Below are 21254 nucleotides of genomic sequence, written 5' to 3'. Positions count from 1 at the left end.
ATCAGTTTTCCATCCAGCTGACCTATGGGGGAGAAGAATCTCATCCTTTTTCTTGTCGGAAAGTTTATCCAGTAATAACAGAGAAGAATCTAAATGAAATTGTCTGATTTACATTTCTTTCCCTCCCCCATACGCACTGTAGTTTTTTGTTCGTTTGTTTTACTTCTTGTAAATGATCACTGTGCTTCAGAAGTGACAAATTCCTGACGAATTACACAGGATATTAAGTATCACCAGGAAAAACGTACTTGCTTTTCATGACTTTGGTAGAGAGTTGCTCAATTTAATGCATTGTGTGATTCAAATAATTGTTAACTGACAACTAGAATTTGGAACAGAGCTGGAGTGGCCATAATGCTCTTTGCTTGGGGAAAATTTCAGGTAGAAGTTTCACTCTCCCTGGTCCCACAAAGATCTGTAGGGGACATGGCATCAGTACAATCCACATGATACAGGGAAGAAAGGAAGGATGGCCTGGTGGTTAGGACAGTAGCCTAGGACTTGAGACCTATGTTCCAGTCTCTGCTCTGGAGTAAACTTCCTGTGTGACCTTAGGCTAAGTGACTTGCCCTACTGTAAAAAAGGGGAACGTAGCACTTCTCTACTGCATGGGATGGAGAAATACAAAAAAGATTGGAAGACTCGCAGATACTGTGGACAGTGGGGGCTGTAGAAGTACTTTAGATCGGTGGTTCAGGAAAAACCCCTCGCTGGCCGGGCCGGTTTGTTTACCTGCTGCGTCCGCAGATTCGGCCGATCGTGACTCCCACTGCCCATGCTTCGCCGCTCCAGGCCAATGGGGGCTGCGGGAAGCGGCATGGGCCGAGGGATGTGCTGGCCGCCCTTCCTGCAGCCCCCATTGGCCTGGAGCAGCGAACCGCAGCCACTGGGAGCCACGATCGGCCGAACCTGTGGACGCGGCAGGTAAACAAACCGGCCTGGCCCGCTGCGGCTTTCCCTGCACAAGTGGCGCCCCTAGTTTGAGAACCACTGCTTTAGATAACTAGTACGGGCAAAATGCCACTCCAGTTTGATTGAATTGTGTTGGCTGATTCCAAAGAGAAGCAATTCTCTTCAGATAGCTGGTGATTCAAAGCAGGGTAGGAGTAGCAAAGTGAGCCCTAAGGGACCCAAAAGAGTTTGAAAAAACTAGCCCTGTGGTTTAGTTGGAGATTTGGGAATAATCATTCATTCTTGGATAAAAGCATAGCATTTATGAGGTAATGCATCCGGCCCTGTTAGTTGGTTTTGCCTTAGACCTGTCTTAAAAATTCATTTTGCTGCCCATGGCCCTGTTTCAAAACCTCTGGTGCCTGGAGCTGTGTGCAAAAATGTCTGCAAAGTTCTCCTGGCTGCCCGCGCAAGCCCGGTATTTTAGATATAAAATTGGTGCTGGGAATCCAAAGGCCAATTTCTGGAAATTATGCAAATATGAGACTGCCCGGTAGCTGTGCATTTTCGCATGCAGCCGCAAATGCCTGATAGATGGGGAAAATGATCCCTTTGGGGACGGTCACATGCGTGCACACAAACGAATGATTTCACATGCTAGTGTTAAAAAACTGTATTGAGAACAATTCAACCTTTCTCCATGCTGCCAGTTTGTAATAATTTTCTGTGTGATGGTGTGGCCTGGTGAAGTTTATATGAGACCTTAACAGAGTGGTGCGATATCAATAAAACCTATGTGCTGTCACGTGGCAAAACACCAGATTGTGGGTTTGGACATATGACACTAAATTCAGCCAGTAATAAGCACATGCAACTTCATTCGAAAGCCCTGGGCCAAATTCAGTAGCTCTGTATACTTTAGTGTAGGTTACCCATCAGAAGTAAGTTGACTGTAACGTTGGTGTGAACGTAAAAGGCAAAGTAGTGTAACCCACATTGATTTGTTATTCAGTAGGGACTAGATTCTCTTTTCACTTAGTCTGATGTAAATCAAGAGTAACCATGGATTTACTCTTGACTTGCATCAGTGTCAGTGAGAGGCGACCCTGAGCCCGACTGAATATACTTCTTCTTCTTAGCATATGCTCAATGTGGCTCAGGTGGCATGTGACCAGGATTCATCACTGAATGTGGGCTGCTGGTTGGATCATTAGCTTCCCCGTCTTGGGCCAGGTCCTGACGGGGAGTGCGGCGTGAACTGAATCAATGTGGATTATGCTACTTTGCCATTTCAGTCACGGGAGTTACACCAATATAAATGAGAGACCCCGCAGCCCCAGGTCTCAGTGCAGAGCCTGCGTTGCAGAGTGTTACTGTTTTGTGGATCTGGATGTAGTGGACATTGAGATAAAGTAATTAAACTGGAGGTTGCCAAAATCATTCCTTAAAATAGAACTTTACTTTCTGTGCCCTTTCTCCCTCATTTGTCATTTAGAAAAGGCCAAATTCTGCTGTCAGCTATATGGGTGAAGTTCTCATCGACTGCAATAGGAGTTGCACTTCTATAAATGAGAGGAGAATTTAAGCACAATATATTTGAAGGAGACTAAAATTTGTCCTCAATAAATCCATGTAATTGCCACAGACTCATACCAGACCTCTCACTGTGTCAGTTTCCTGCCTGTTAATCTGACTAGCAGTTGCTGATTTAAAGCCCCTGAAAGCTCAGAAATAATAAATATTAAAACTCTGATTCCCACATTGTGACATTTTCTGAACTTTCACAGATCAGGTCCATAAAATCGATGATAAATCAGATGCTGTCGGATCCTTTTTCGTGGCAGTGTATATACAAACACATACACAAACAACTCACAAATTTGCCATTTCCAGAAAAAAGACGCTAAAGAAACGTCATCCCCTGCCACAAGCATTACTGTTGCCAAAGGCATTGGTCTGTAGCAGTGACCCTTAAACCACGGCTTGGAGACTTTATGTAACCAGGGTCTGTGTCTTTGTAAAGGTCAATAAAATAAAAGCTACTGCTGTACCGATTCAGCGGAGTCCGTGTCCAGGAGTTTTATGAAGCTTACAAATGTTTAACTACTGACAAAATCTCAAGAATAGTCAGAGATGAGGTGGTTTATTCCCATTTAGAAGTTATGGGCCTGATTTTTGTTTATGCTACATTTATACTGAATACATTACATATGTGGTCACCTTAAGCCCCCTTTCTTTATACTGTCAGAGCAGCAGAAAGGGGCCTTACTGTGTATGAAAATTCAGGCTTATGCGTCTGAAATTCCTCTCACTTACAGGGGTTTTAAAGTAGTGTCAATCGAGATCAGTCATTGATTGGGTCTGTCTGCACTTTTTGTGATTCCCAGCTCAAGGAGACATACCTGTGCTAGCTCTGATCAAGCCAGTGTGCTAAAAACAGAATGTAGCCACAGTGGCGCAAGCAGTGGGAAGGTTTAGCTGCCCTAGAACACACTTAGCGTCTCAGAGGAGATCGTATGCAGGGCGGTTCACCTGTCCCATCACTCACTCTACTACTACATTCTAGTTTTAGGGTGCTAGCTTGATGAGAGTTAACGGAGTTAAGAGTGTCCACACAAGGGGACTCTATGTAACTAAATCAACTGAGGCTGTGTCTACACTGCCACTTTCAGCAAAAAACTTTAGTCGTTCAGGGGTGTGAAAAAACACCCCCCTGAGCGACTAAAGTGTTAGTGCTGAAAAGCGCCCGTATAAACAGCGCTTTATCGCCAGAATCCGCGCGCCCAGCGATAAAGTTACCACCACTCGTTCGGGGTGGTTATTTTTTATCGCTGGGAGAGCTCCCCGCCCCTGGCGATAAAGCGTGACAACACTGCCCATCTTAGAAACCAACTTAGTTAAATTGGTGTAGCGGAGACCAGGCCTAATGCCCCTTTATATCACTCTGCCAATGTAAAGGAGCCTTAAAGTGGATGTAAATTATGGGTCTGTCCAGACTGCAACCATTGGGAGTAACTGTGGCTTCAGCTGACATATCTGAGCTAGCCACAGCTAGGCTAGCCCTGTAAATCCCAGAAGAGTGAAGTCACAGCTTTACTAGCCCTGTGAGTAATTACTCAGAGGGCTTGTACAGCTCATGTTGCCGTGGCTTCACTGGTCTGGGACCCGATCTAGTGAAATTAAGGCCAGCTCAAGTGCATTTACACAAGTGTCAATTGCACCCAATGACTGCAGTCTAGACAGACCCTAAGTGTAAATGAGAATCGGCCCTTAGCGTTTTAGTCGCAGAGCTGTTTATGTCACTGGAGCACTCTATTTATTTTTCGTTTAGTACGAGGCTCTGTTGCCCTACACGTTGCAGTCATTTCCACAAGTGCAAAGTGGGTATTTTAGTAGGATTTTGCACTCACTTTGCACTGGTGTAAATAGCTGCACAAGGTGCAGGGCAGTGGAGAATCAAGCCCTATGTATCCAATCTACCACATGTGGGATAGTCTTGTGGTTAAAAGATAGGGATGGAAGCCCAGAGATCTGGGTTGTCAGTCTGGCTGTTCCTCAGGTTTCTGTGTAACACATAACAAGTCTGTGCCTTGGTTTCCCCATCTGTAAATAGAGATGATACTTGTCTGCCTCACAGAGTTATTTCACTCACATCGATGAAGTGCTTTGTCTTCAGATGGAATGTGCTACAGGATTACCACGTATTAATGTATGTGCTTAGCAATGTAAGGCCTGGTCTACAAACAGTTTTTGTACTACTATGTCAATTACGGGCATGATTTTTACCAGTGAAGTTGCACCAGTACAAAACCTAGTGTGGACGCAGTTATATCAGTATAAAGGTGCCTTCTTCCAGTATAGCTTACTCCACTTCCTGTATGGGACTAAGCTGTGCAGGTAGAAGCTGTCCCTTTATGCTGGGATGAAATCCCTCTATCCTGAGGCCATGTCTACACTACAGGGTCTATAGCGGCAGAGCTATGGCACCTTAGCTATGCTGCCATAATCCCAGTGTAGACAGCATTGGAGGATTTTTTCTATTGCTGTAAGAACACCGCCTCTCTGAGCACCAGTAGCTAGATTGATGGAAACATTCTTCCATCAACCGAGCTGCGACTACACCAGGCGTGAGGTTGGCATAGTTGCAGCATCTAGGGGTGTGTCAAGTTAGTGATGCAACTTCTGTGTGTAGACACAGCTATCGCCAACAAAGCTCTATAATTCCTGTGTAGTATCCAGGACACGAACATTTTACTATCGCTACTACAACTAATTTAACAAGTACAGACAGTGCATTAAAAACATCAGACCCAATCCTACACTTCTCACTCAGACAAAAGTCCCATTGAAGGCAGTAAGAGCTTTGCCTGTGTAAGGACTGCAGGGTCAGCCTTATGATTTGCAGTGATGATTGATTTAAAAAAAAATCTTGTCTATTTAAACTTTGAAACTGTTGAAGAGCTGTGGAAAATGTTAACAAAAAACTAAATTTGGGGGCATTTTCAGCATAATTGTCCATCGGTTGTATGTATGTGTGTGTGTGTGGGGGGGGGAGTGAACATTTTCTAGCCAATTGTATTGGAAACCTATATTCTACCAACATGCTGCCATTGGTCAGTTCCAGTGCTTCCTGCAAATGGTGATACAGCCGCTGTTACCGGTTATGCCACGGTGCTTGGAAGCTGGCACCAAGAAGATGCTGAGGGAGAAGGGTAAAGTACCAGGAGCTGCCCTTGCCACCTTCTCACTTTTTATCTAGAAGTAATCTCTTCTGCAAACCACTACAGACCGACACATGTCTCAAGGGAATGAATTCCCTCTGTGAGAGCAGATTCTGATATCCATCCTCATGCCAAGCAGTCCCTTACCATGCAAGTAGCCCTGTTTATTTCAATGACACTGTGAGGAGTAAGTAAGAGCACCCGAATCCGACCCTCTGTTTTTAGCCCATGATCCTGCGGATCTTCAGTCATCAACTTGCAGTATTGGAACCTAACAAGGAAAGCCCCTGGTTGGGGGCTGTGTCTAAGCATACAGTTCGCTGTCTGCACTTGAAAAATAATAATACAATTAATTCACAATAATTAGTATAATACTATCCGTTAATAAATAGTGGGGTAAAACTTTACCTTGAGCATGTAAACTTAAGTATGTAGAAGATTAGAAGAAAAGTGTTTGAAAGTACAGTACGTTTCTCCACATTGATTTTTCTTTCCACATTTTGCCAGATTATGCTCCCTCCTTGCTAAGTAGTGACCCCTTCAGGAAAAACAGAGCTACTGCATCCAATAACATTTTTTCAATCGCAAATTGTGCAGAGACCTGCTTTCCTTTTCCGGGCTTTAGATTAATCCCTGTCTGGCCTGTTCACATGTCAGAACACTTTGTATCAAGAATTCAAGTGCAGTTTGAATGCATTGAACACTGGAAAAATAGACACTGATAGTGACTTTGTCTATTAAAAATTTACGCATGTTATTCTTTCATACACTGATGATGCATATTTCAGATAGGGCTCAGTCTTGCAACTCACTGGATTTTCATTAACATCAGTAAGTGCAGAATCAGACCCAGTTTTGATGGTCACTGCAGTATTGTCAACTCTTACGCTTTTATCACATGTGTCTCAAAATTTGGTATGTTTCTTAAAACCCCAGATGCTGGAATCATGGTCCCTGACAATCACAGTTTTTATTTAAAGAAAAGTAAGTTTCTAGCCTGTGTGAGTGTGGAGAAAAGCTTGAAAATATGAACCCTAAAGGCTACAACCCTAGACAACAAATAAAAGGAACCTAAAATGTATACTTCTAAATTCACATGATTTTCTTGAAATTTAATTCATATTTTTTCAACAGTTGTAGTTGGCAATATTAGAAATTATTATCACACCATTTGTGCACGTGGTGATTATTTTAAATACTTTGACTCCTAGGGACATTAAAAATAACATAGCATTCTCTGTTATCCACTAAATGTTGATAAATATTAAGGGAAAATTCAGCAATCCCAATTTTAGGCACCAATGCTGCCTGTTATTCCACACAGGTCAGCTCTGCAGGGTCCCATTATAATGTAGGTCTGGTTTCAAACAAGAAAAATGTTTTATTAAACATTAAACATTACTAAAGCGTCCAGGTTTTTGGGTGACTGTCACTTGGGTGCAAATGTTTACAGGCTCAGGTCCTCAATGAGATAAGAAGAATTCAGCTGGGGGCCTACAGACTGCATAGTCCACTTTAATATAGTATTTGTTCCTACCAGAATCTGAGCATCACGTGCACTTTACATGGACTTGACACCCCTGATAGGGCTCCACACAGGGACAAGGATCCACTTTCAAAGAACAGCTTGTAGGATTGAGGTTTGAAAGCCCAAACCCCCCGACACAAGTAACCTGACCCCTATTTAAACTGCAAGACTAGTTTCCACTGTACAAAAAGGTCCCATATTCAGCAAAATATTTAAGAAGGTGCTTAAATCCATCCCTGTTCAGCAAAGGACATATGGATAGGTATGGACTTCTGAACTGGGGTGATAAGAAAGAGGCTTATTAGCCATGTCAGCCACATGTATTGTTAAACATTTATGCACTTCGCTTACCAGTCCTTCATGAAGGAATCAAAGCATGAGGCCTGGATCTGGTGGGTAGCTCAGCATGCAGAACAGGGCCTCGAACTCCATAAGAGTCCCCGCAGTATGAAAATGTGGCAGACAAATATGGGGGCCTGTTTTGCTTTGACAGTACAAGGGGAAATCATTAAAGTGAAAGGAAACAATGAGGGGGTTTTTTTGTTTGTTTTTAAACAAGGCGAGACTTTAACTTCCACCATGCAAATAGCCACAACACTCTTTACACTTCTTTGGGGCCTTCTTTCAGGGGAGGCTCTCCAAGAGTTTGGGACTGAACCTAGCCTTGCCCCGGGGGAGGAGGGAAGTGGCCTGGGGTCAGATCTCAGAATGCCACATGGCTCTCAAATTGGGCTCCCCAGTGCTGTCCCTCCTTTGGGGGACTTTCTCCCCTCTGTGCTAGAGCTTTGGCAGGGGGACAGGGTCCCAGGCGCGCAAAGCTCCCCGCGGGGCAAGGAGGCGCTTGCAGCCGGGGGCGGTAAAAGCAGCAAGCAGCTGCCGCAGCTCGGGCCAAGGTGCGTGTCCCTGCTCACCAGGCGTGCGCACAGTGATTTCCCAGCCGCTGGAGCGACCTCTGTCGGGTTCTCGCCGCCGCAGCCGCTCCTGCTCCTCCCCACCCACCCACAGCCCTGTGCCCCGGACCTGTACAGGCTCCTCCCGGAGCAGCGTGCGGTGCCCGGGGCGGGTATTAGTGAAGAGGGGGCAAAGCAACATAGCAGAGCGGAGTTTCCCAAAACTTCCAGGAAGTCCTGGCGCCTTGTCCCAGGTGGCAGCAGCAGCAGCTGCAGCGGCGGGCAGAGAGCAGAGCGGGACCCCGCAGCCGGGACAAGGGGGAGGGGGGCGGCAGAGGGAGAGGCGAACTTCCCCCGCCAGCCGGCTCGCTCGCTGCTCCAGCCGGCGCGCCCGGGGCAGGCAGAGAGCGGGGCCTGGAGCTCAGCAGCGGAGAGGGGCGCAGCGTCCCCGGGCGCTAGGGCAGCACCGGCCGGGATGTCCGAGAAGAAGCGAGACGGCAAAGGGAGGAAAGGCAAGAAGGGCGGCAAAGGGGCTGGCAGGAAAGCGAATCCCCAGGAGGGGGGCGCTGCGGCCGAACCTGTGGCAGGTAAGTGCCCCCCTCTCTCTCCTGCTTCTCGGGGCTTGGCGGAGTCCGTGGCTCGCTGCGCGCCCTGTTCCCTTTGCGCTCCCCAGGGCGAGCCCTGCGTCCTCTCCCCAGGTGACCCGCCGCCGCCGCCGCCGGGCACAGGTGCCCCTGGGGGGCAGGAGGAGCCCCGCCGTCTGACCCAGCGCGGATGCTGCGGGAGCCGGGCCCCGAGAGAGCCGGGAAGGGGGACGCGCGGGGCTGCTGCTTCCCCATCTCTGCGCGCTCCGCGCTGCGCCCAGCGCTAGGGGTGCGCTGCTCCCTCCTGCCTGACAGCGCCGCTGGGATCCGCCGAGCCGGGGTTCCTCGGGGCCGGCCAAGCAGCTCGGGACCAGCCTGTGAGACCCCCCTGGCACCAGCGGTCTCCTTAGTGCTTTCCCTCGGCTTTCCCCATGCCCATGACACTTCTCTTGCGGCGACCCTCGTGAGATAACCCATGTGAACTAGGAATAGTCTGTAATAATGGGCTTACTTTGTACAGAGCCTTAAGCTGACACTAGTGTATGTGTGTGAGAGAGAGAAAGGGAAAGCCCACTGTCAGCCACATGTCATTCAAGTTTTTAAGGTAAGCCCTTGGCAAGTAGATTTTTGTTTATTTTTTTACTCCGGTGTGGTCCTGGCATCTGTGATAAACCACAGAGCCATCTGATGAGCTGCATTTATGTTGTCCTTTGGCCACCTTGCATGCGCTTTGCCCGCTAATTCATCTCCAATGGGACTGTGTCTGAGTCCAAACTTTGTCCAAACTTTTGAGCTGCTTTCAACTTTTGATTTTAACAAAAAGAACATACTGTTAAAAAATGTCCCCTGTCCATCTCCACTGTCCCCAAATTAGTCTGGTCTGATAAACCAGACCCCTGGTACTTTAAGGTCAGGTGCTTTGTGAGCTGTCTGGGCTAGAAACAGCTGTAGGTACCTGCCTATTTGGATCAGCTTGCTAGATCAGAGCCTAGGATATTGGGCCTTATTACTAATTAATGTTATGTATTATTTTTATTGTAGTATTTCTCAATCACTGCAGTCAGGATCAGGGTCCTGTTGTGCTAGGCACTACAGAAACATAGGAAGACAGGACCTTGCCCTCAAGACCTTATATTATGTCACCGTGATTTATCAACAAGCTATTTTATACACATTTCAAATGTAAGCTGTTTGGGGCAGGGACTGTTTCTTACTATGTGTTTGTGCAGTGCTTAGCACAATGAGGCACTGACCTCGGTTGGGGTGTGTCTACAATGGACGGTCATATAAATAAAACAAATCTAGAATTTGATTTCCCCATGGCCCTGTGTAGTGGTTTACAACAGTGCAAAATGAGTTTAAAATGTTGAAATTCAGATTTGGTAGCAATTTAGAGTCATCCTCACTTTGTGGGGTGCAGGGTAGCAGAGAATCAGCCCTCTATAGCCTAGAGATCTCTTTTATTTTAAATCTCTTGCCTTTCATTGGTACAGCTGGAATATTGTTAGATAAGGCGCCTTGCTTTACAAGGAGCAGCAGCGGAAAATGTGAAAATGCTTTAAAATGCCGAAATTAATGTTTCTTTTAATGCGCTGTGACCCACAGGATGCTGTCACACAATATAGAGGTTTAATAATCAGCCATTGGAGATGACTTGTGTAATTCACTAGTCGCAGCTATCCCAGTCTCATGCCGATAAACCGCACCACCGCCATGTATGTCCTCTCTCGCTCTGTCTTGCTCAGTGAGAGACAGATTGCACGGCTTGCACTTATTAATGAGTGTGAATAAGAGTTTTAGATACGTCAGGGGAGACTTCCCTTACGATGCAAAACCAGGTACAAATAGTCCTTTGACCTTTTCATTATCTATCTCTCGATCCATCTAGGTTCTATAAAGTTGCTTGTTATCACTGTAATATCTGGGTGGCTTCCAAAAAAAAGGAAGCGCCAAAATGTCTCTCCCTTCCAGCCCTGCCGACCGGAACAAGCTTGCAGCTCCCTGTGGGGGAGGAGATGGGTGATATAAGTTTATAGTGTGGGAATGGAGATGTGTTTGAAAGGGTGGTTACAGGTAAGCAACGTTAAAGAAATGGCTTTGCAGTTGGCTCTGAATGCGGAGATGGCGGCGGTCATGCTAACTGTGTCTGGTGGTGAGTTCCATTGTCTCAGTCCAGTTTTCATGGAGCTTCTATCTCCTGCGGAGATTACTCTTCTCTGGGCTGTTGACAACTTAATTTTTCCAGCCGAGCAAAGTTGTTATGTGAGGTCATCATTGTGTGAGGAGAGAGATGGTCTCTCCCGGAGTAGGGCCAATTCTAAGCAGGGCCATGAAAATCAGTACAGAGACCTTGAACTGTGTCCAATGGGGAGCCCGTGTAGGGAGCACCAAATGGGGGGATTTATGTCCCCAAACCCTGTGTGTGTCAGATGAGCTGCTGAATCAGGTGTAGCTTCCTATAGGCTCATTCTCCGGTGTAGGGAAATTCCAAACACATGGGTCCAGATCAGGATGCAATAGGATGGGGGCATTGTCCTCTGACCAACTGCAGAGGGAAGTGGAAATTCTTTGTCAGCAAGGGTATTTGGGTATGTAACTGCATTTAATGACTCAATGACAACCCCAATGATGCTGTCTGATCTTAGAATCCAAGGGCAGGTGCTGTCAAGGGCAGGGGTTGCAATGGAGCAGGTGAGTTGTTGGAAGTATGTCTTTCTTCCTAGCAGCATCACATCAATCTTATCAGGATTCAGCTCCAGCCAGCTGCTCGTCAGCCAGGTGCTGTGAGGCCTTGCCGACATTAGACAGGGATTGCTGGTATTGCTATCCTGGCAAACCCTCCGAATAGAAATGTACCTTTTACTCGCAAAAGAGTGCTTTTGCTAGTATTAGCTTATACCAGTGCCCCAAACACAATAAGCTATACCAGCAAAAGTACTTTTTCGCCAGTATTACTGCGTCTATGCTAGGTATAAGAAATATTGTGAAAAAAAATCACATCCCTAAGTGACACTGCTGTAGCTGCAAAAGTTTCTAGTCAGGCCTAAGTATCATTTCATTTTATGTAATTAAATTCCGGGTCCTTCAAACACATGTGCATGTGACGAGACGACTCATGTAGAGTCATTCCCACATGTAAGTGTTTGTAGGCTTGAGACCTGAATGTACAATTTAAACTTTCATGTGAAACACAATGCACCTTTATGCGTTAGTTCTGTCACTGAACACTTTCAAACAGCTGGTCTTAGGTTTGTGAGTTATGTCTTTTACCTGTTAAGAACCTTCTTTTTTCTTTTTTGATAGTAAGTAACATTAAAAATCAAAGCACAGCATTTCAACCTATTAATGAAAACTGCTATTCCAAAGTGGGAAGAACAAAAAATTAAACATATGGGGCAGAGAAGCAGATACTAGTTTTATGCTTTAGGCTTTCATTCTTTATCTCCTTTAAGGTGTCTCTGTCTGTTGGTTTTCTGGGATATGAAATGTGGCAGTTAAGCTAAGGAATTATTCCTAAAATTCTCTGTACCACTAGAGATAAACTTAGTAAATAAATTCTAGCTTTTCTCAATCCTTTTTTCTATTTTTGCTGTCAAAGTAATTCAGATCCTTTCAATCTGGGGGCTGGAAGCATTGTTTTAATTTGTAACTTGTCATTAGCTTCAGAATCAGCTTTATTATTTAAACAAATCACACAGGGAGGTTTTCCTTTTAACTGAATTGTCTTCTAAAGTTACTCTAGGTAACTGCAGAACATCCGTCAAAGAAGACAGAGATGCAAATTTAAAAAGGCTTTCAGATAAAACAGAAACAAAGAAAAAGAAAAACCCAAACTTTTTAACACTTTTCATTGCACAGAGTAGAATAGGGGCTAAGTGCCAATATTAAAAAGGATCATTTGAGGGATTGTTTGTTGCCATAGTTTCTTCATCCCTAAAATTGTGCAAAGGAACAATATTATTCTCGCTTTCAAATGGTCTTGAACAAATCAATTTTATCTGGCTTGTCCTAACTCCAGAACTATTGTGTCTTTATTCAGTGGGGCACGTCAGGCTCTTGTGAGTACAGGTGGTGGAAAAACTGAGAAACTTAGTATTACAAATGGATGGAAGCTGACAGCTTCTCTCCAAATGACATCATTGACCTGCTATGCTAACTAAGTTTGCAAATAGGCTGAACAGTTCTGTTGGCGGGCATTCTGGGACACCAACGGAATACCCCAGGGCATCCCGCAGAGAAGCACTCACTCCCTGGCAGAAGGGGAAACTGACATTAGAAAGCTGTGACTTTTTGTCAGTTTCAGATGCTTCCTCCAAAAGCCACAGCAAGTGGATGCTGAAGCTTACAATATTGTTGTTATTACTCATATTGCAGTATCTTCCAGTCAGGACCCCATTGTACGCACCTGTCAAATAAAGACCATCCCTGCCTCAAAGAGCTGACAATGTTAGCACGTGAAAAGAGTACAGAAGGGGAGAACAAACGGGAGGGGAGAGGGCTGGACAAAATCACAGTGAAATGACTGTGTCTGGTAAAATAAGCACATCAACTGCTGGGTCACAAGCATCGCCGCTCAGGTGAGTTTTTTATGGAGAGTTTGGGAGGAGGATAAGGTAGTGGCTTTGCAGATATGAGCAGGGAACTCCTGCTAGATGGAAAGGGTGGGAAAGGAGAAAGCATGAAGGTGCTTGCAAGAAAATTGGATTAATGGGCAACAAAGTGTGGCATCATTGGCAGAGCAGAGGTCATTGGGGGATGGAGTCAGACTGTGTGAGTGGGTTAGATCAACAGCTCGATACCTTACTAGAGTCGACAGGAAGGGCAGGTGTGATGGGGTATACAAACCCCACACTGGACTACAAGGGGTTAAAAGGCAATACTGGGCCCTGGTCACCCCACTCCTCCGGGCCTGTTGAGCATGCTGGTGAAAAGGGGCAGTGGACAGACTACAGGAGAGAGGGATCCTTCTCCGGGAAGCCTGACAGAAGGTGGAGCCTGAGAGGAGGCCGTAGAGCAGACCCTTCCGCAGCCACCACCCACTTTAAGAAGCAGCAGGTCTTGCAGGGACTTTGTCTGTGAAGCTAGTGATTGTTTGGACCATAGGAGCCATGCCCCAAACTGAAGGGGCCCATAGGTAGGAAGTAGTCCATGTCGGTGGATTTAGGCTCGCTTCGGCTCCCACAGGGCCCCACTTACGGGCAAAAGGCCCAGATGCATCGGGGAGACCCACATGCTCCTGGCCTGGGGGCAGGGACCAGGCACTGTTACCACCCCTTCCCCCGACAGCAGGACAAGGAGGTCAGGTTCACTAGCCACCAAGCCCTCTGAGCACCCTATCACAGTGGGGCTAAGCTGTGAAGGGTCTTCTAGGTAGAGACAAGTTTGTTATGGTGGAGAAGGCAAGAAGCAAAGATGGAGGGAGTGATTTCAGAACAAAGAACCAGGGGATACAACCTTAGCAGCACCATACTGTCTCGTATGACTTCCTCATAAACAGACTAGGGAAATACAGCCTCGAGGGTGCTACTGTACAGTTGGAAAACCGTTCCCAGAGAGTAGTTATCAGTGGTTCACAGCCAAACTGGAAGGGCATATTGAGTGGGGTCCCTCATGGATCAGTCCTGGGACTGGTTCTGTTCAATATCTTCATCAATGATCTAGATAATAGCAAAGAGAGAACACCTACAAAGTTTGTAGATGATACCAAGCTGGGAGGGGTTGCAAGTGCTTTGGAGGATAGGATTAAAATTCAAAATGATCTGGACAAACTGGAGAAATGGTCTGAAGTAAATAGGATGAAATTCAATAAGGACAAATGCAAAATACTCAACTTAGGAAGGGAACAATCAGTTGCACACATACAAAATGGGAAGTGACAGCCTAGGAAGGAGTACTGCGGAAAGGGATTTGGGGATCATAGTGGACCACAAGCTAAATATGAGTCAACAGTTTAACACTATTGAAAAATAGCGAACATAATTCTGGGATGTATTACCAGGAGTGTTGTAAGCAAGACACAAGAAGTAATTCTTCCTCTCTACTCCGCGCTGATTAGGCCTCAACTGGAGAACTCCCCAGTTCTGGGAGCAGCATTTCAGGAAAGATGTGGATAAATTGGAGAAAATCCAAAGGAGAACAACAAAAATGATTAAGGGTCTAGAACAGCATTTTTCAAATGCAGCCACCAGGGACTTTTCTTGCGGCCACAGCCTCCTGGGCTGTGATGGTGAGGGGGAGGGTGAAGTAGTGATATTCGTATGTTTGTTAATATCACTTTTCACAACGGACTTACTAGCTAGCAATACATAAATTACAAAGATTTGGACGTGTATATGTGCATATTTATTTGGTTTTCCTAAAACTAATTAAGTATTTTAGGAAAAAGTGTGAGAGTGGCCACCAGCAAGAGTTGGTGGCCGCACTCTGAGGCCACCAAAAATTTGTCATGAGAACCCCTGGAAACATGATCTATGAGGGAAGATTGAAAGAATTGGGTTTGTTATTAGTCTAGAAAAGAGAAGACTGAGAGGGGACATGATAACAGTTTTCAAGTACATAAAAGGCTGTTACAACAAGAAGGGTGAATAACTGTTCTTGTTAACCTCTGAGGGTAGGAGGAAATGGGCTTAAATTGCAGCAAGGGCAGTTTAGGTTGGACATTAGGAAAAGCTTCCTAAGTGTCCGGGTAGTTAAACACTGCAATAAACTACCTAGGGAGGTTGTTGAATCTCCGTCATTGGAGTTTTTAAAGAACAGGTCAGACAAATACCTGTCAGGAATGATCTAGTTATTACTTAGTCCTGCCCTGAGTGCAGGGGACTGGACTAGATGACCTGTTGAGGTCCCTTGCAGTCCTACACTTCTATGATTTTGTGATTTTTGAATGGACTTGAGGGGAGGAAAATTGCATTCACTGAAGCCAGAGGGCTTGAATGATGGGAGGAGGTGGTGCTGACCACAGTAACAGAGAAAGGCAGAACCAAGGGCTTGGTGGGGAAGATTAAGAGCTCAGTTTTGGGCATGTTAAGTTTAAATAGATAATCATGCACATTTCTGAGGAGAGATCTGAAGGGCGGGCCAAGATCTGGATGGAAGAAGGCAGGTTTGGAGGAGCGATGAAGATCTGTGAATCCTTTGAGGTGCTAGCCAAAGCTGTTTTCAAATTAATGTTTGACCAGTTTTAGGGGAAAATAATCTTGCAGAATAAGTGACAAATTTATGTTATTGTTTCCAACCCAAAATATTTAAATACTCCTGGTATGACTGGGAAGGAAAAGCCCTTTACCTCTATGCAACGTGTGAATGATTCCAAACATACCAGACCATTTTCAGAACAATTTGATAATGAATCTTGTTTAAAGCATGTAAGTATCTTCATGGTTTGTGTACTATGTGAGATCAGTCACTATTCAATTGCCTTTGACGTAACACAGCAAGAGCTACTCCAGGATAGCCACTGGAATGCAAATAAAATTGTAAGTACATACCAGTATAGCTACAGTATGATTATCCAATAACTATTGGCTGTGTATAGAAAGGTATTCCCCTGAAATAAGTAAAGAAACTCTCCTAAACTTTGTGCAAATATTGGTAGTTGGGGAAGGCTGAACGTATTTGTCTCTGGTATAATATTGTTCAGATTTGTTTAGTGATGTAAGGATTTTAAAACATTAACCCCTGGCAAAGCTTGTGAGCTAACACTTAAATCTCAGTTTGTCTCACTTGTCTTCCCTCCTGAGACTACTGCAAATGCACTAGTTGAGACAGAAAGAAAACATAAATTGGTGTGAAACAGAACCCGCCCAAACAACTATGAATGCTAACTGGGATGGTAAGGGGTTGAACTCAACACTCTCAGTCTGGGATCAGCTGAGCTCCCCATCTAGGCCCCAAAATATGTGGCCAAATTTCAAAAGGTGCTGAGCCCTTCTGAAAATCTGGTCACAAGTGTCACAGTAGGAGCTGCTGAATGCTGAGCACATTGGAAAATCTGAGCATTATTTAGGTGCCTAAATGGGAACTGCACTGTCTTGAAAATCAGGACCCACTAGCTGAGGTTGCTGAGTCCTGGAAAATCTAGTCTTGAGCTCTTTTTAAAATCTAGCCCTAAATGTCCAATAGTAGTTTGGGGCAGGTGCTTACAATCGAGAGTCAAACAACGAAGAACAATCATGTCGCAAAGTGTTAGAAGTTCTGGAAATGCTATGAATTCTTACCAAATCAGTGTTTTGTTAACATTCCAAAAGTAACAAGAGTGAATGCAACTTTAACAGCACTGATAGTTTATCATGTTCCGTTATGATACAAGAAAACAAACCAAGTGTCAATATTTTGTGTGAGTCATTCAAGCTGTACAAAGAACCACATGAATGCACTTCAAGTGTTTCAGTTAACCCTAAATTACTCCCTTCTCCAGTTCAGAATTCTCTGTGGGCAACTCTGAATTCATTTGTTCCAGCCTGAGAAAATCTAAGCTAAACATGGTTTTAATGTGAGGATTGCAATTGAAAAATACAAGGAACGTAGTTTAAGCACAAGCATAAGTGACTTTTAGCTCTTTTGGGCAGGGATCCTCTTTTAGTTCTGTGTCTATAGAGTGCCAAGGACAGTGGGGTCCTGGTCTGTGAGTGAGTGGGGCTCTTAGATGCTGTGACAGTACAAATTAATAATAATTTAACATTTCATTAAAATTAGGTGCTACCATAACACTAACAGAGCTTGCTATGGAAAAATATGAAATGTAAAAAAAAAAGAAAAAAATGGTCAATCTTTATTAACTGGTCATGTTAACAGGAAAGAGAGTTGTATCAATACATTTCAAAAGTGTAGAGTATGTTTGCAATGTTTAAACCTTATCTGAATGAAAAGTATTCTCCAGAAGTTTCCTTTTACCTGATTGTAAGCAAAAGACATTGGGAAATAATGTTTTCAGAAAGAACGTACCTAAAAGGACTTCCAACATAGATGTGTGTAAATTAGAAGTCGTTTTTCTGTCAAGGGAGAAGAGAGGATATTTGTTCATTCTTTTGCGGGGTACAATTACTCAGAGCCATGCCAGCTCTGTAATTTCTGTTTTAAAACATCAGCCGTCCCCTCACTTATCCAACCCCTCTTAGTCAGTATTTGCCACGGGGACTATAACCTGATATACTGATGTGATGATGATTTTAGATGAAGGCTGGTTCAAGTGAGGTCTTGGGATTTTTTTTTCCAGTACGTCCTTGGATGCCATTAATCCTGAATTTTTATACTCCTCTAATTTAGCTACTCCCATGGTGCCCCTCTCTGGCCACTAGAGGGTGCTCTGAGAGCACCACTCACAAATCCAAATGTCTCACTTCTGTGTTACTCTCAGCTTCCTGAAGGCCAGCCCTAGACTTGAGGCTTCCACTGTATTTTGGGGGGCAGAATAATGGTTTGGAATAAATCACCAGTCTTTGGCTTCAGAAATGTAATTCTAGTTTTGCGCGGGGTAGGGGTGTGAGAGTTTCATAATCTTGGCCCATTCCCCAGGAGTCTCTCTTCCTGTTGTGTTAGGCTTTGTGATGTGGGGATATAACGTATATCTAACTTTGCTCAGATCCCCAGCACGACATGAGTAGAGAATGGTGAAGACTAGACTTCAATTGAGGTCATTCCCCCAAGTCATGGCTCAGCTGGGTGGGGTTTTATGCTGGGAAAATTCACCTTCCTTTCTATCCAAAATTCACCTGCCTTGCAGTTTAATCAGTTGTCAGCTTGTGCCCTGTGGCATGAGAGAGATCCATCCTGTCGTCTCATGTCTCCCCTCCCTAGCCCCAGCGAAGTGCAGAGAGTGGTGACAATCGCTGATTCTGTGTGTCAGAAATATTTCTGTGAGCAAGGAAGGCCTGGCAATTGGTGGCAGAAGTCACGCAGGGCCTCCACTTAGACTTAACTCCCCTTGTGGTCAGTGGGAGCATGGCTTGAGAAGGACTGCAGGATTTGGCTCTGAATATGTTTGCCAAAACATCCCAAACCTTTCATTTCACAGCTTCAGCAAGCAGGCAGCTGCCTACCCCAGACAGCTGTTGAGCTTTCAGTGTAGTTGTGTGGGAGGCAGGGCATGTTTTATTAAGATCTTTCAGTGCTTTGACTTTATTTGTATTTTATGAGCGTCTTAACATGGCAGGAAGCCGTGCAAAAGTGGCAGCTTGGATCGAGCAGCCCTCTAAGAGTTCGGAAGTGCAGCAGTGTCAAAGCTATGCACGCAGGTGAACTGGGAGAGGGAAGCACAGGTCCTGGCATGTACTCTGCCCTGGTCCCATGTGATCTGAATATGAAAAGTTCAGTGTGAGGTCATAGAGATGTAAATGAACATACTGTACTGTCCTTTTCTCATTCCCACCTTTCATTTCCCCTCTGGTATTTGGAGCCGCTTTATTTCTGCTAAGGGGAAAAAACAATTAGGGAATGCTTTGAATATAGCGACAAATTTTCTTAGAATGAATGGGGAACTTTTTGGTAAACCCACTATCTTGAACATTTGTGTTTCTCTGGTACGTCAACTCGTGGATCCTGTGAGATAATTACTTCTGCTTCACTTGTGGCATTCAGTGCACGAAATCCTGTTGGCACCCATTTGCTCATTGATACGGGCATAACTCTCATGGGAGTGTGGGAGTTCCCCAGGTGGATTTCTGGGAAAACAGACACTCTGGGTACATCTGCACAGCCTGCAGGAGGTAGCCTGTCAGCCAGGGTTAACAGACGTGGGCTAGCAGGTCTCGCACTAGTGCTCTAAAAGTAGGTTCCGGAGCCCGAGCTCCTTCTGCTACACAGCTATTAATAGGACACAAGCCTGAGTCTGTGGACCCAGGCTGGGAGGCTGGCTTCTGCGGGCTGTGTAAACAAACCCCATTATGCGGATTGGTCAGCTGAGGCCAAATTAAGCAATCCTAATTCTGGCAAGGCTGAGAAAGAGTTACAGAATTTGGCCCTATATATGGGCCAACTAGATATTGAGCCAGGTCCCCATAGGACTAAACAAAGTAAGCACAATTCAGTGTTGAGATTGTTTGTTTGGGGTCATTTCTTTAATGCCTTGTCTGCCTCTGTCAGCCCCGCTGGGTTGATTGTCCCTTTCATCTCCATAAGAAGAGGCAATCCAGATCAGGCAGATCTAGGTTTGGCGTTTGGGACTTTTATTCATGTTCAGCCCCACTTAACAGCTTGTTCTTGTGGCAGTAGCCCTCATCTTGTCTACTGATTACCTGCACAGCAGTTTAGATTATTGTACACCTAATGGTTGAGATCCCCCATGAAGAATAATGTTACAGCGTCATGTATAGATTTTGCAATGAGTAAACTGAGAGTCTTGGTAAAATACAGTTGCAGGGATGCTTGAAAGAGGATTTCATGGGTGCGGCTAATGACAGAAAAGCTCGATTTTAAATCAAGTACTGCAGGAAGCAATCTCATAAATTGGTATTTTAGGAGAAATCTAACAATTCTATTGGCCACTACAAGTCAGTGGTAGGCTACTTAGTGTTTCTTAATGGTAGTGTATTGGGTGTTCTGTCCCCTGTGTATTGAAATATCACTGAATGCAGCTTTCAGTCCTAGTCTTTGTATTATATTTGGGACATGTGTATTGGTTATTTGGGAAATGTATATTGGTTATTAATGCCACAATATAAAATATGACCTCTTCTTGTGCAAATGGAATTTGCCTGTAGGTTGGAACTGCATTGAGTATATTGCTCTTATGTGCATTATGGCAGCACCTAGAATCTCAGCTGAGAGTAATGTTCCATACTGCTAGACAGCTTCTGTCCCAAAGAGCTTACAGTCTACATAGATAAAGGCAGCGAAAAACAAGAGGGAAAACGATTCGCACAGGATCTTGTGGCAGGTCAGTGGCAGAGCCTGGATAGAATCCAGGGTTCCTGACTCCTGAGCCAGTGCTCTATCCACTAGACCACACTGCCTTCCCAATATATGGAGATTGCTTTAGAGACCCGGAAGTAACATAGGTCCAAATCAAGCCCTAAACATTAGCACATGGAAGGATCCTCTAAACATGGAGCTCCCCCTCCTTGCTCAGAAAGGGGTGTTGCAGGGCTCTCTCCGATTCTGGGGATTCATGGGGAGGAGGTGAGAAAAGAGGTAGGTGTGTCAGGTAGAATGCACGTTTTTCTCTCACCCAATTCTGTGACGGGAACTCCTCGCTGAGGGAGGCTCTGGGGGCAGCAGCAGACAGAGGAGATCCTGGCAGTGCGACTGCATTGGACCTGCACTACCAGGGAGCGTCAGTGTGGTGCCAGAGACCTGCAAAGGCACAGATGTTTCTGGCTTCCTGCCATTTCCCCCAGTGGTCTAGGTCCAAACGACAGCAACTCCCACCCACCCGGACGGAGAGGAGCTCCATGAGTTTTCCTCCCCTGGCAGGTTTTGCCACGGGGGAGTTAGCACGGCTGACGGAGACGGAAAGCAGAACATTGTCATATTCCATATTCTAGCCGTACCAGCGTCGGCTTTTCACCACTGTTCTCGGCTGTACCGTTGCAAATGAACAGTGGCAACCAGACATCTGCAGCTTGGTCAGCCGCTGAAGTGTCGATCTGGTCTATAGAGATGAACCAGGCTATTGAAAATCAGACACCAGACTCTGAAAGCTGCT

General features: G+C 45.2%; 1 protein-coding gene across 9 annotated transcripts in view; it reads left to right on the top strand.

Annotated features, from left to right (window-relative positions):
• The window catches only part of NRG1 (neuregulin 1), a 747298-nt gene that overhangs the window by 509718 nt on the left and 216326 nt on the right, over positions 1-21254 (top strand). The window lies entirely within an intron of this gene.

Source organism: Natator depressus, chromosome 5, assembly GCF_965152275.1.
Source record: "Natator depressus isolate rNatDep1 chromosome 5, rNatDep2.hap1, whole genome shotgun sequence".
Lineage (NCBI taxonomy): Eukaryota > Metazoa > Chordata > Testudines > Cheloniidae > Natator > Natator depressus.
The sequence above is the reverse complement of the archived record's forward strand: the minus strand, read 5'-3'. Positions and strand labels throughout refer to the sequence as shown.